At 37.7% G+C, this 14,167-nt stretch overlaps 1 protein-coding gene across 6 annotated transcripts in view; it reads right to left on the reverse strand.

Moving 5' to 3' along the window:
- unk (RING finger protein unk) overlaps window positions 1-14,167 on the reverse strand; it is a 337,167-nt gene that overhangs the window by 37,708 nt on the left and 285,292 nt on the right. Inside the window, exon 14 of one of the 6 annotated variants that reach the window (XR_010861738.2) lies at window positions 2,007-2,068. The exons of the other annotated variants lie outside the window; for them this stretch is intronic. The gene's annotated coding sequence lies outside the window, so the exon portion shown is untranslated. The remainder of the gene's footprint in view (window positions 1-2,006; window positions 2,069-14,167) is intronic. 6 annotated transcript variants of the gene reach the window in all.

Consider the following 14,167-nt stretch of genomic DNA (forward strand, 5'->3'; position numbering starts at 1 on the left):
GGATTAAGGTTGAAATACTCTATAAATTAATAATATGCATTTGTGTAACATATATCTTCTTTTCCAAAGCATTTTTATATACATACATTGTTTCCCATGATTTACTACACTTTCCCCTGTGATCACACAAGTAATCATTGAATCTCTTGAAAAGTGTAAAAGAGGAGCAATATTGTAATTCTACAAAATTATATCCATGCAAGGTAGTTTAATTTGCCCCATATCTCAGCTTATACAGAGAACTTTATAATTTGCTATTGTGGTAACGTTTAGTGTCTTTATAGGAAAATGTGGTCAAAATTTCGTGGGTCTTGCCTTTATAGATTCTGAGAAAAATGTAATTAAACATTTTAAAATTTAATCTCCAGGAAATGTAAATTAAACATGTTTTTCTTTTTCAGAAGGCCTCAGAACTGTATCACTGTTCTCTTTCTCTTCAAGGCTTCTTCTTTTCTGCCTTTTATCCTTTACCACGGCTTCAAATGACTTTTCAGCCACACCGAGCCGCTCAACATGTCTCGGGTGAATGTTCCTCTCCCGAAACCCATTCTTTCCAGTACCTTCACCGTCCCTACATTCCCATTATTAAAATCAAGACCTGCATCGTAAGTTGCAATTTTGAATACTGTAACACGTGAAGTGGTTTTTAGGGCATTGTTTCCATACGAGTGAATTCAGAGACTCATTTCGATTCTGTGTTTTGCCATGAAGACGCTTTTTGAGTAGATCAGAATTAGCCAGAAAACAGTAAGTGGGCTTGATGACATACAGTATACATTTGGAAAGCCTCTCCCTGTGGGTGTAGGGGGTCTTATCCCTCTACGCTATTGTAATTACTATTCACTTGACCAATTTTTCGCCCAGAGCTACTGGGAGTAGAGTTCAAATTTTTGGAAGATGTTTTTACTTGGACGTAACTTCATTGCCAGTTTTTCCTCATGTTTTGCATTCAACAACTTCTACATGCTCAGCTTATTCAGTTTTCTATACACTCTTTGTGAGTGTAGCATCACTACGCACCGAAAGAATCACTAGCACAAGGCAAAACCAGAATTCTTACTTTATAAACAGAGCAGCTGGTTTGTTATTGATTCTAAGATATGAAACCAAGTCATACAAAACCAAGATTGTTCTGTGGCCAAGGAGTATACATCACAGTCTTCTAGATGTATCCTGTGTAAGTTTGCATGAAAGAAATAGATGCAATCTCCGTTCACCATGCTAGTACTGAAGAGTTATTTCAAAAAGTAGGTGAGAGGGTGATCACGCCGGACATTTAATTTTTTAAATGGCACTTCGGATGTGATTCCATCAGTGGAACTTCGGAAATTTATAGTCAATGAATTGTCAATGAGTTATACTAATAAAAAATAAATTGAAAACTGACATTTTTGTCCATTTCATGCTACCTCCCCAAATATGCTACTAAATCTACAAACAAGGATCTCTTGAATTTGTGCTCTTTCAGATTCCAATCGTCTGTGCCGAGATTGGATTCAACAACCTTCAGTAGGGGAAAATAACCATGGTGATCATGGGAAAATTTAAGTTAAAAAGCTGCAGAAGCTTGTCTTACCAGTAATATTTAGCATATTTACTTAACATTGCTTTTATTTACAATGGTGTAAGGACTACCGGATACAGGGATTTTGTTTTTAGCAAGTTTCTTTACGATGTTAGGAAATCTAGTCAAAGATCTACTACCCTTAAGTATTGACTGTGTTGGGATTTAATTCCACAATCATCGGCAAGCTTCAAATCAAGTGCATCATATGGCCAGTTCATACCTAAGCTTTCTCAAGAAAGGAAGCAATAGACAGTTTGTGTAAATGTAAAAAGGAAATATTTCAACTACAGTGAACTGAATTAAACAAAATACATTCCTAGAGACAGGAGTGCATATAAACTACACTTAACTTGAGACAATTTTTAAGCTGCTCTGCAACTGGCAAAATAGTTGATAATATTCTTTATTTACCATATAAAATTATGCTTTTTTAACTAACCATAATGAAGATATGGGTATTTGGACTAGGACAGAGGGTATACAGCAGCCATAGGAACCAACCTGGAATGAAAGAGGAATAGACAAGAAATGATGGTAAAAGGCAATGTACATAGACACATGCATGAGTAAACTGTGTACAATCATATTAATACACACATGATCCAGGATGACATTACAAATTTGTCAAAGGCAGAACATGGGCAGTTTAGTCAACTGGGGAAGAAATTGTAAAGAGAAATGTATATTTACCGAAGTAAGGACTTGATACATTTGTATATGGGGTAGGGAACAAATACACTGCTGTGCAAAACTTTCGGACGTGATAGATAAAGCAACATAACAAATCAACTGATCGGTGGTAATGAATGAAAGTGCGGTAACATGTTGCCAAAGGTCTCCCATACATGCATAGAAACCTGGCGTGAAGTCAGGGCAAATATAGCGTGGGTCTGGCCCCACAAAACAAGGAAGTTGAAGGAACGGGACAAGACAGTGTGAGTCAATCAGCAAGCTATTACGGTGCACTGTGGTGGTGTTATTCATTACTACATGGCCCGGAGACAACATCTGGATGACTTCACACAGCAAAGAATCATCGGGAAACTGGACGAAGTGTGATGAGTGTAGCCCAGAAATTTGGTACTGCTCACAGCACTCTTTCAAGTGCACGGAGAGCATTCCGAATAGGCACTGCTGCCCGAAGGAGAGAAGCGGGTCGACCATGGTCAACTACAGCAGCGGATGACTGCTACATTGTGCAACAGGCAGGAAGAGACTCATGTCTAACAGCAGGTGCAATTGCAACCACATTTAACAGGACTGCAAGGTACGTAATCTCACACTTCACAGTGGCACGGCGACTGCATGGGGGGGATCTGTTTGTGCAATGACCATTACACTGTGTTCCGTTAACACCCGCACATCAGCGACACCATTTGAGATGGTGCCAAGAGCATCAGGTCTGGACCGACAAGGAGTGGGGTCGCGTGTTCTTCTCAGATGAGAGCAGATTCAGTCTGAGCAGTGATTCTAGACGTACCCTCATCTGGTGAAAGGCGGGAACACATAATACACCCAGGAACATTGTTGAACATGATCATTTAGGTGGTCCAAGTGTTATAGTGTTGAGAGGCATAATGTTGCATGGGTATACCAACCAAATCTTTGAACGGGGTACATTCACCAGTCAATGTTATTGTGACAGTGTACTCCTTCCCCATGCGCATGTTTTCAAGGGTGCACTTGGCCCTGTCTTCATTTTTAGCAATAATGTTAATTGGTTTACGCCCCACTAACTACTTTTATGGTTTTCGGAGATGCCGAGGTGCTGGAATTTTGTTCCACAGGAGTTCTTTAGCGTGCCAGTAAAACTACTGACAGGAGGTGGACATATTTGAGCACCTTCAAATACCACCAGACTAAGCCAGAATCGAACGTACCAAGTTGGGGTCGAAAGGACAGCACCTCAACCGCCTGAGCCACTCAGCCAGGTGACTTCATTTTTATGGATAACAATGCACGACCGCATCGAACAGTAAAGGTGGAGGAGCTCTTGAAACAAGCGGATAATTGGTACACTGACTGGCCTCCCCCCACCCCGCAACTTAAACTCCATCGAGCACGTGTGGGACATGTTGGGCAGATATATTGCAGCATGTCCACATGCACCAACGACCATACAGTAGTTGTTAACCGTCCTGGTGGAGGAATGGAATGCCCTACCACAAGAATTCCTCACCAATCTTGTGGCCAGCATGGGAACATGTTGCAGAGCATGCATCGCTGTCCCTGGTGATCATACACCTCTTTATGAATCATGCCCCTTTGTGATGTCCAGAGGACCATCATAAGTCGCAGTGACTTACGTGTAATTTATTGTCTCTGTATGAAAGTGCCATTACTGTTACCTCATTGCATATTCCTTTTAGTTGCCTACCGTACCATATTGTAGCAGTTCTTCCAATGTATTGTAGAAGTTTCATTGAGCTATATTACTTGGCAGCGACACAATATGCGAACGTTTACTTTCGTCCTTAAGTTTTGCACAACAGTGTATTTTAATGTTGTGTCAAACTTAGCATGATGTGATGAGGAGTCAAATGAGAGAGAAGTTAAAGCTTTACAAGTGGGGGTACTCCATACCACTTATCTTTTGATTCTTCATCCTACCATGTTGCTACAGTTACTTCCATCACAAGCAGTGATGGATAAAATTAGCAAGGTGTGAATATGACATTGGGGAGATCACTGAACATATCCAGTACTGCCTTCTGCACTTCTACCTTTGAGGTCCTAACGACCAGTTCAATCTCCTTTCTGATGTTGTCCAGTGGTTAACATACATTTGCTCCATAAATTTATCTATTCACAATTAAATAAAACAAAACTGATTACCACAGACTTTCACGAGTCTGGGGGGTTATCTTAATTAAGGCCAGGCTGCTACCCTCCCAGAAGATTCAATCTTTCCAAACCCTTTGCACCAGACTGGATTCTACTACATTTGGACGATTAACCGCACTAAACAAAAACATATCACAAACTCTAGGCCAAATAGACGTGGAACAGTTCCTCTGTAAGCACTCTCAAGGTATTTGCTCATATCATCCTCATTACAAGTGATAAAATTCATTTTTCAGTTTCCGTATTGACTACAATGATCAAAAGAAGAAGAATCAATGTGTCCACCTATTCAATACATACAATTTAATAATCACTTAGATTATTTTGCATCACTGTGGTACATGTTTTCGGCTCCTTGCGTCATCATCAGCCATAAAGTTTCTACAATTAACCAAGACACAAAACAGAATGATGCATTCTGCCAAGGTTATATTATAATTATTTAACTCCACCATTGCCCAGCTGTAAAAACTGCTAACGCCGAGTGGTGTTAAATAACTCGACCCCCAATAGGGGCCTACGGCTTCGGGTAGATTAGCCCCTTTCGGTGCGGTGATGGTCCCCTTAGTGTAGGAAATAACACTGGATCCCATCATCTGTGTCTTTGGCCCACCGGCAAAACGGACAGAGGAACCTCCTTTTTGTGGTTCTCATCGGTCATGGAGGCGGATGAGGTCATGCCAGATGAACTGGCTGTGAAGGCACAACTCAATGGTATTTCAAGTCTGCGGCAGTCCTTTGCAGTTGTGATACTAGAACCTGCATTACAGGATATTAGAATCATTCCATATTGACGGTTTTCACTTTACAAAGCAAAAAATTAAATGTATCCTCCTCATTCAATACGAAACATAATTCCATTATTAGATGGAGCAATAAAATTCAAACATGTTTTGACTTGTTTGAGCCATTTTCAGTGAAATGGGGGGAGGGGGAGGGGTTGAAGTAATCTACATAATAAGCTAAAAATGTGCTAAAAACATAATGAATGACAAATGAAAAACAAAAGAGGCAGATGGAAATAAGAACAATAACAATAAAGAATATTTACATCACTAGATGGAGCAACAAATAACTCACTAAGACAAATTCAGTGAACAAAGGGTTATACAAAACATAATTGAAACCAAAAAATGTGCTAAACCTAAGAAAAGAAAATTAAAGGTAACAGACGGAAACGAAACAATGAGTGCTAATAGGTTGCGAACCTCTTAGACTGAAATTTTTGACAGTCTGTCTTTGTAGAACCACCATCCCACGAATGGCTAGGAGGGGAGCGAAAAAGCTTGAGAAGCGAAGTTTGAGAGGAGACAATGTGCCAGGTGAAATGTGATAAGTGATGGGAAAAACCACCCATGAATTCAAAATTTTAGATTAGCAGCATTCTCAATTTCTTCTCAATCTAGCGGTACCGTTCTCGAAGATTATTTCCAATGTTGGCTAGGTGTGTTCGCCTTATTTTAAATGGTCGGGAGGGCAGGGACAAAATTGAGAAGCTGTGTTGGAGAATAACAGGTGCATGGTAAACTGTAAGTGACTATAGTGGAAACCGTCAATGAAGTTCCAATCTGTAATGGAAAAAATGAGGTTGTGTGAGAAACTTGGGCTAATAAGTAAAAAGTCAAAAATGGGTGTGAAGAAAACGTTAAACTTACTGTATTTAAAAGGTGGTTGTCTTCTCGAACTGGCCTGGGCCCTGTTTTATAAAACTAACTAATAATATTAGCTAATAATATTAGAACTCATAAAAATAATTATTAGTTAACCAAATTCTGTTTCATAAAGATTTACACATGACTAATAAAATATCTTCACTAATAATATTAATTCATTAGTCAGCTGATACAAATGGAGGTTAGAATCGGTCTGTTGCATATGTTCTTGGTTTGGGTTTGTTCCTAGTAGGCTAATGCTTGACTCCAACCGACTATTAATCCAAATGTTCAAAAGGCTCACTTGATATTTTCGTTGTTGTGACTTCAATACATATGAAAATGGATAAAAGAAGTGAAAATAATGTGAGAAGAAAATTTCTTTGCAGAAAGTGATTGAGTTAAAGCATCAACTATTCGCAGCCTTTTGCACACTATAACTCTCCTTGTTACTTTTTTATTTCATGTCCTCTTAAAAATCTCTGTTGAGATGGACTAGCAAAATCTTTGTTTACTACCCCTGTTGGTAGGGGCGGTAGAATAACAGCCATGGTATCCCCTGCCTGTCGTAAGAGGCGACTAAAAGGGGTCCCAGGGCTCCCAACTTGGGAGCGTGTATTGGCGAACATGCGGCACTGAGATGAGTCCTGCCATTGCTTCAACTTACTTCTGCCAGGCTCATTTTCATCTACCCTTCAGACCTCCCTTGTTCAACTCTTGTTCTTTTCCGACTCTGACAGTATCAGGTTGCGAGGCCGAGAAAGTCTTTCATTTTCGCGCCCTTCTCTTTCTTTAGCCGATACCTTCATTTTTCAAAATGACGGATCCTTTCCATTTTTCTACCTGATTAGTGTTATATTGATGATGGTTGCCTGGTTGTAGCCTACTTCCTCTTAAAACAATAATCATCACCAGCATCATCTTGGTTTACTGGTGATATAAGCCAAGATTTTAAAAGAGACTTGCAGTGTCCGAGCAGAACTGCACTAGAGAAACACAATGATACTGTGTATCACTACCAACCGGTGGAGTGAAATGCGAAGCTGCTATTTTAAGGTTATGCTTCATTCCTTGCAGTGGAACGTTCTATTACCTACCAATCATATCAAGCAAATACTCAAAAGGTTTGTAATCTAACCTAAATCTCCCATTGTAACGGTATTCATATGTTTGTTACATGTCAGTACAGGCTGTTTTTGACGTAACATTTATTGAACGGTGAATACCTACACTCATCCCTTATCACTATTTGAATCAGAGTCGACCATTTCAGTGATCTTCATGATTTTATGCCAAAATATTAAAATACCGCTCACTTTGGTTTCACTAATAATATCAATGAGTCAAAATACACTTAATGGAAATAATCCTAATATTTTATTAGTCATGTTGTCTATGAAACAATTTACTAATATTATTAGGAACATCTACTAATAATTTTGACTCGTACACTAATAACTAATATTATTAACTAATAATTTTATGAAACATAATATTAATATTATTAGTTAATATTATTGGTTTCTTACTAACAATATTAGTGAAAGATGTTTTATGAAACAGGGCCCAGGCCTTCTCAAAGTTAATGGTCTCGTTCGTACGATCGAGTCTATTGTTGGCTCAGCTGTGTTTGCGAGGATGGGAAGAGCGGAGGGGGAAAGGCGGTGCAGGGCCGGTGGGGAGAGGGTAGGGGGTTGGGAGGAAAGAGTGGTAGTGAATTGCCTCCATCTCTCCAACTCATGCCCCCCCTCGCCCAACGAGAAACTTAGTGTAATAACAATAATTACCTACCGAACAGATAATTTTAAATTATTTGTATCTATTCGCTTAGATGAATGAATTGCACAGGGATTACCACATTTTGTCTGCAATTATTTTGTTGTTTTATTTTTAAATTTAGCTTTTTTGTTTTCAGAGTTTTCAGAGGATATTTTTTTTAAAATTTATTCTGAAACTTAATGGTATTGTAATCACTGTACATACCATTCTCAACATTTTTATACAAGTTTAAAGCCAAAATATTCAAAACTGTCAATTATGTGGCGCTTTAAATAGAGACTTGCAAAATGCTATTAATCAGCCTGGCATTCTCGGCACATTCTCAGCATGAGAGCATGACACTAAGAGGGTTAAAGTACAGCCCCAGCAATTTGCCTGATGTGAAAAAGGGAAACCACAGAAAACCATCTTCAAGGCTGTTGACACTGGGATTTGAATCCACCATCTCCCGAATGCAAAACTACAGCTGTGCGCCTCTAACCGCATGGCCAACTTGCTCGGTATTCAATTGTTTAGTCTCCATTCATTATGTGTCTTAATTGTTCATTAGGCTAATTTAAATAGAACGCAAAATACATCACTGTAAATTTTATTCCAACTGTTTGGTGTAGTCAAGTGGCTTTAATAAAATATGTTAATAATGTCAACATTAGTTTGTGCAACATTCTTTTCATGTTCAGTCGCCACTCATTTATATCATGGATTATTCTTCTTTTGATCACCTTAACCCTTCGGGGTACAATTAATTTCCCACCTGCACCTTGCACAGGTCCAATTTAACACTAGGCAAATATGGGAAGGAAATACTCACATTAGTAAAATGGCAAAATTTTACATTTAAAATATGACTTTCACATTTCTTTATTATCAATTAATATTTGTTCAAGGTGCTAATTTTAAATAGAATCAAATAATTTTAATATGGAGGTGAACTATGAATTCACCATTCTGTTCTGCATCTGGGTTAATTGCAGAAATTTTATGGATGATGATGGCTCAAGGAGCCAAAACATGTAGCACAATGATGTGATTATTACATTGTATGTGTTGAAAAGGTGTATTCATAGATTCTTCTTCTTTTGATCACCTTAACCCTTTGGGGTACAATTAATTTCCCACCTGCACCTTGCACAGGTCCAATTTAACACTAAGCAAATATAGGAAGGAAATACTCACATACGTAAAATGGCAAAATTTTACATTAAAAATATGACTTTCACATTTCTTTATTATCTATCATGTTAACAAAATTACCAGAAATATTTTGTGAAGGTGTGGTGCTTCTGGAGGCATTTGTTCGGGTGCAGTCATGGGTTCCTGGACAGGTTTCACAATAAAATGATAGTTTCATTTCTGCCTCCTTCCACTTTCCTGTGAGAACACATGGCACAGTCTTTAGTAGACTTTTTGGCCTCAAAGCATGTGTGATAGATAGCTTCCCATTCAGACAAAGTACATCATCACAGTTGCTCCAATGGCCATGCTTATGGGTATTTGGTTTCTTAACAACCCCCCCGTAGGTCGCATGATAATTTGATCGATGGAAGATTTGTGACTTAGTTCAGGCTTATTTTCTGCCTGTCCGCTAAGCTACTGGCTTCTTTCCTGTATTAGGAGGCATGTATTCCATAGCACTGTTATGAGAATACTTTGAAAAATCACAGTCACCTTCTTCATTCTTCACCCCCTACATCACATCACCATTTTTGCCACTGTCTTCCACCTCAATTTCCTACTTCTCACTCAAAAAATTGTTTTCAGATTCGGAGATACTTATTTCTCTTTCAGAATCAGTCAACAAAGTAATATCAATATCGCCACTGTCAAACAACTGTCCATAAATATCATCAAGTTCCATGCGCGGTTGGTGGACGCTATATTGATAAAAAATATAAACACAACAGCAACGAACTATCTCCATGGAATAAGCAACTCAGTTAAAACAAATTAACAGTAAATGGCAGCACGGAACAGAGAAATGTTAAGGCTGAATCCTGCGTAAAGCTCAACGCCATTTTTGCTCCAGCATATAAAATATATAACCTTAAAGTTGTATCGGACTAGGTCCGACATAAGATCGGAAAGGAGAATGAATGATGTTGGACTGAATCCAACACTGGACCCCAAAAGGTTAATCTGAAGTTACTTGGCACTGCTATCAGGACTACATATAGTACATTCTCTGGCTTATTCTTCCATGGGAAAATTGCAACAATTCCCTTGTTAAGAGAATAATAATAATAATAATAATAATAATAATAATAATAATAATAATAATAATAATAATAATCATCATTTTTCTCATTCAACTCCTGCTAGATTGGGATATTCATGGCACCTTTCCATCTTCCACAATCCAGCGACCATTATTCCTCCTTAACTGTGTTCCAATACCTAATTATACTATTCTTGATCATTTTGATCATTTTCAACCATCTTAGCCTGGGTCTCCCTCTTGCCCTTCCTCTTTCCATCATCTGCTTTGGCATCCTTCCCTCTTCCATCCTTGAACACACCCAAACCATCTAAGTTTATCCCTGTCCATTCTGTAGTAAAGCTCTTCTACTCTAATTTCCTTCTTGATGTCCTCTTTTTTTAAATTTGTTCTTGTCTTTTCTATCCCTGATTATATTAGACATGTTTGTGAAATTAATAACTGGTTCAATAGAAGGCAGTTCGGTTTCAGGAAAGGTTATTCCACTGAAGCGCAACTTGTAGGATTCCAGCAAGATATAGCAGATATCTTGGATTCAGGAGGTCAAATGGACTGTATCGCGATTGACCTGTCTAAAGCATTTGATAGGGTGGATCATGGGAGACTACTCGCAAAAATGAGTGCAATTGGACTAGACAAAAGAGTGACTGAATGGGTTGCTATATTTCTAGAAAATAGATCTCAGAGAATTAGAGTAGGTGAAGCTTTATCTGACCCTGTGATAATTAAGAGGGGAATTCCTCAAGGCAGTATTAGCGGACCTTTATGTTTTCTTATATATATAAATGATATGAGTAAAGGAGTGGAATCAGAGATAAGGCTTTTTGCGGATGATGTTATTCTCTATAGAGTAAATTAAGTTACAAGATTGTGAGCAACTGCAACGTGACCTCGAAAGTGTTGTGAGATGGACAGTAGGCAACGGTATGTTGATAAACGGGGTTAAAAGTCAGGGTGTGAGTTTCACAAATAGGAAAAGTCCTCTCAGTTTTAATTACTGCGTTGATGGGGAGAAAGTTCCTTTTAGGGATCATTGTAAGTATCTAGGTGTTAATATAAGGGAAGATCTTCATTGGGGTAATCACATAAATGGGATTGTAAATAAAGGGTACAGATCTCTGCATATGGTTATGAGGGTGTTTAGGGGTTGTAGTAAGGATGTAAAGGAGAGGACATATAAGTCTCTGGTAAGACCCCAACTAGAGTATGGTTCCAGTGAATGGGACCCTCACCAGGATTACCTGATTCAAGAACTGGAAAAAATCCAAAGAAAAGCAGCTCGATTTGTTTTGGGTGATTTCCGACAAAAGAGTAGCATTACAAAAATGTTGCGAAGTTTGGGCGGGGAAGAATTGAGAAAAAGAAGAAGAGCTGCTCGACTAACTGGCATGTTACATGTTATAAACCTCATTTTAGGTCCGTATTGAAAAATTTTTAACAGTTCAACAATAATAAAGGTGTTTTAGTTTATTCCACCTATTCAATACTTATATTTTCACTTATAGCTGTTTCACAATTAAATTCTTAGTTACATGGGACATGTTTCGCCCTCAATTAAGGGCATCTTCAGCCTAAATACAATAATCAAAAATACAACTAAATTAAAAGTGGAAGTTAAATACAATCATCAAAAATACAACTAAAATAAAAAGTGGAAGTTAAAAGTTTAGTCTGTTATTAAAATTCGTAACAATAAAAATGTGAAAAATGATAAAATAAAAAGATGCTAATGGAAAACTGTCTTATGATTAAGCTATAATCTTGTCGGAGACTAAAACTTCTATTAAAATTCTAATTAAAACAGTTCATATAAAATATTGGAAAATCAAAGTGGTAGTAATAAAAAGCCAACGACATGAGGGCGTGTACACAAGCATAAACTTGATTGTCATGAATACAATCTTTTCAAGGCCGCTGATGAAATTCGTAGCAAGTAAGGCAGAAGCGTCTATTGAAAAATTGTAAGAGGCCGTTAGCACCGGTAGGTAATAAAATGGCTGAATCCTTGCCAGAAAATGTCAACAGATGCAGAAATAAGTTTTCTGTAAGAGAAGGAAAAGAAGAAATAAGAAATTGAACGTAAGGAGAGAATTCAGTCTTACATAATTTTGAAACAGATGAGGACTTACATGTAATTGGAAGTTGTTATTTGTTAACTACTGTTGAGTTGGTTGCTGCCCGTCTGTTGGCTCTGAGTCTGGTGTTATAACTGTGCTGCAGAGGCGGTAGTGAACTCGGAGGGGAAGGAATAGGGGAGTGCGGAAGGGAGGAGAGGATGGGTGGAGTCAAATGTGACGAGGCTGACAAAGGGGCGGAGTCAACTGCATTGCTGGAAGTAGGCCTAATATCTGTAGGTATGGGAGGAGTATTAGGGTTTGAAGAATTAAATATATTAGGTATCCTAAATTTATTCGAACTAACTGACTTTAATAATTCCGGCATTAATTCATGTAGCATACTTTTATTGTCCGTGGTTTCATTGAGATTCGTTTGCTTATTGTACGTCTGATCTAAATAGATGTATAAACTTTCTAATTCGTTCAGCATTCTTCCTTTTTGTATGTTTCTAATTATCGCTAAGTCTTTCTCTATGGATTCAAATCTGTGACCAGTCTCCCTCATATGCAAACTCATCGCTGAGTATTTCCTATGTTTTTCCGCGTTAACATGTTCCATGTATCTCGTCATAAAATTTCTCCCAGTCTGTCCAACATATGAAAAATGACACTGAGTACATTTAAGTCTGTATACTCCCGATCCTAAATAACGATTCTTATCATAATTAACTTTTTTATGATTAAAGAATATGGACTGGTTAGTATTAGTAGTTCTAAAAGCTATATTACAATTATGTTTCTTGAATACGCTAGTAATCTGGTGTATAGCTGGATTATTAAAAGTGAATGTAGCATACTCAGTTTTTTTGGTCTTTTCTGGTATCAGATTCGTAGATAATTTGTTCTTAATTTTATTGATTAATTTGTTGATCATTTCTATTTTGAAACCATTTTGTTTAGCGAGGTATCTAATATAATTTAATTCTTTCTTCAAATTCTTGGGAGATAGAGGGATTCTAAGTGCTCTATAAATTAGACTGTGAAAAGATGCTTGTTTATGTGAACTCGGGTGTAAAGAGGAATTGTTTATAGTTGTAGATGATTGTGTCGGTTTTCTAAATATTTGGAAATCAAAAGTGTTAACCTTACGCGTAACTGTTATATCTAGAAAATTCAATGAGTTATCGACTTCGTCCTCTCTCGTGAATTTCAAATTTCCCATACCTACAGATATTAGGCCTACTTCCAGCAATGCAGTTGACTCCGCCCCTTTGTCAGCCTCGTCACATTTGACTCCACCCATCCTCTCCTCCCTTCCGCACTCCCCTATTCCTTCCCCTCCGAGTTCACTACCGCCTCTGCAGCACAGTTATAACACCAGACTCAGAGCCAACAGACGGGCAGCAACCAACTCAACAGTAGTTAACAAATAACAACTTCCAATTACATGTAAGTCCTCATCTGTTTCAAAATTATGTAAGAATGAATTCTCTCCTTACGTTCAATTTCTTATTTCTTCTTTTCCTTCTCTTACAGAAAACTTATTTCTGCATCTGTTGACATTTTCTGGCAAGGATTCAGCCATTTTATTACCTACCGGTGCTAACGGCCTCTTACAATTTTTCAATAGACGCTTCTGCCTTACTTGCTACGAATTTCATCAGCGGCCTTGAAAAGATTGTATTCATGACAATCAAGTTTATGCTTGTGTTCACGCCCTCATGTCGTTGGCTTTTTATTACTACCACTTTGATTTTCCAATATTTTATATGAACTGTTTTAATTAGAATTTTAATAGAAGTTTTAGTCTCCGACAAGATTATAGCTTAATCATAAGACAGTTTTCCATTAGCATCTTTTTATTTTATCATTTTTCACATTTTTATTGTTACGAATTTTAATAACAGACTAAACTTTTAACTTCCACTTTTTATTTTAGTTGTATTTTTGATGATTGTATTTAACTTCCACTTTTAATTTAGTTGTATTTTTGATTATTGTATTTAGGCTGAAGATACCCTTAATTGAGGGCGAAACATGTCCCATGTAACTA

This window comes from Anabrus simplex, chromosome 1 (assembly GCF_040414725.1).
Source record: "Anabrus simplex isolate iqAnaSimp1 chromosome 1, ASM4041472v1, whole genome shotgun sequence".
NCBI classification, from domain to species: domain Eukaryota; kingdom Metazoa; phylum Arthropoda; class Insecta; order Orthoptera; family Tettigoniidae; genus Anabrus; species Anabrus simplex.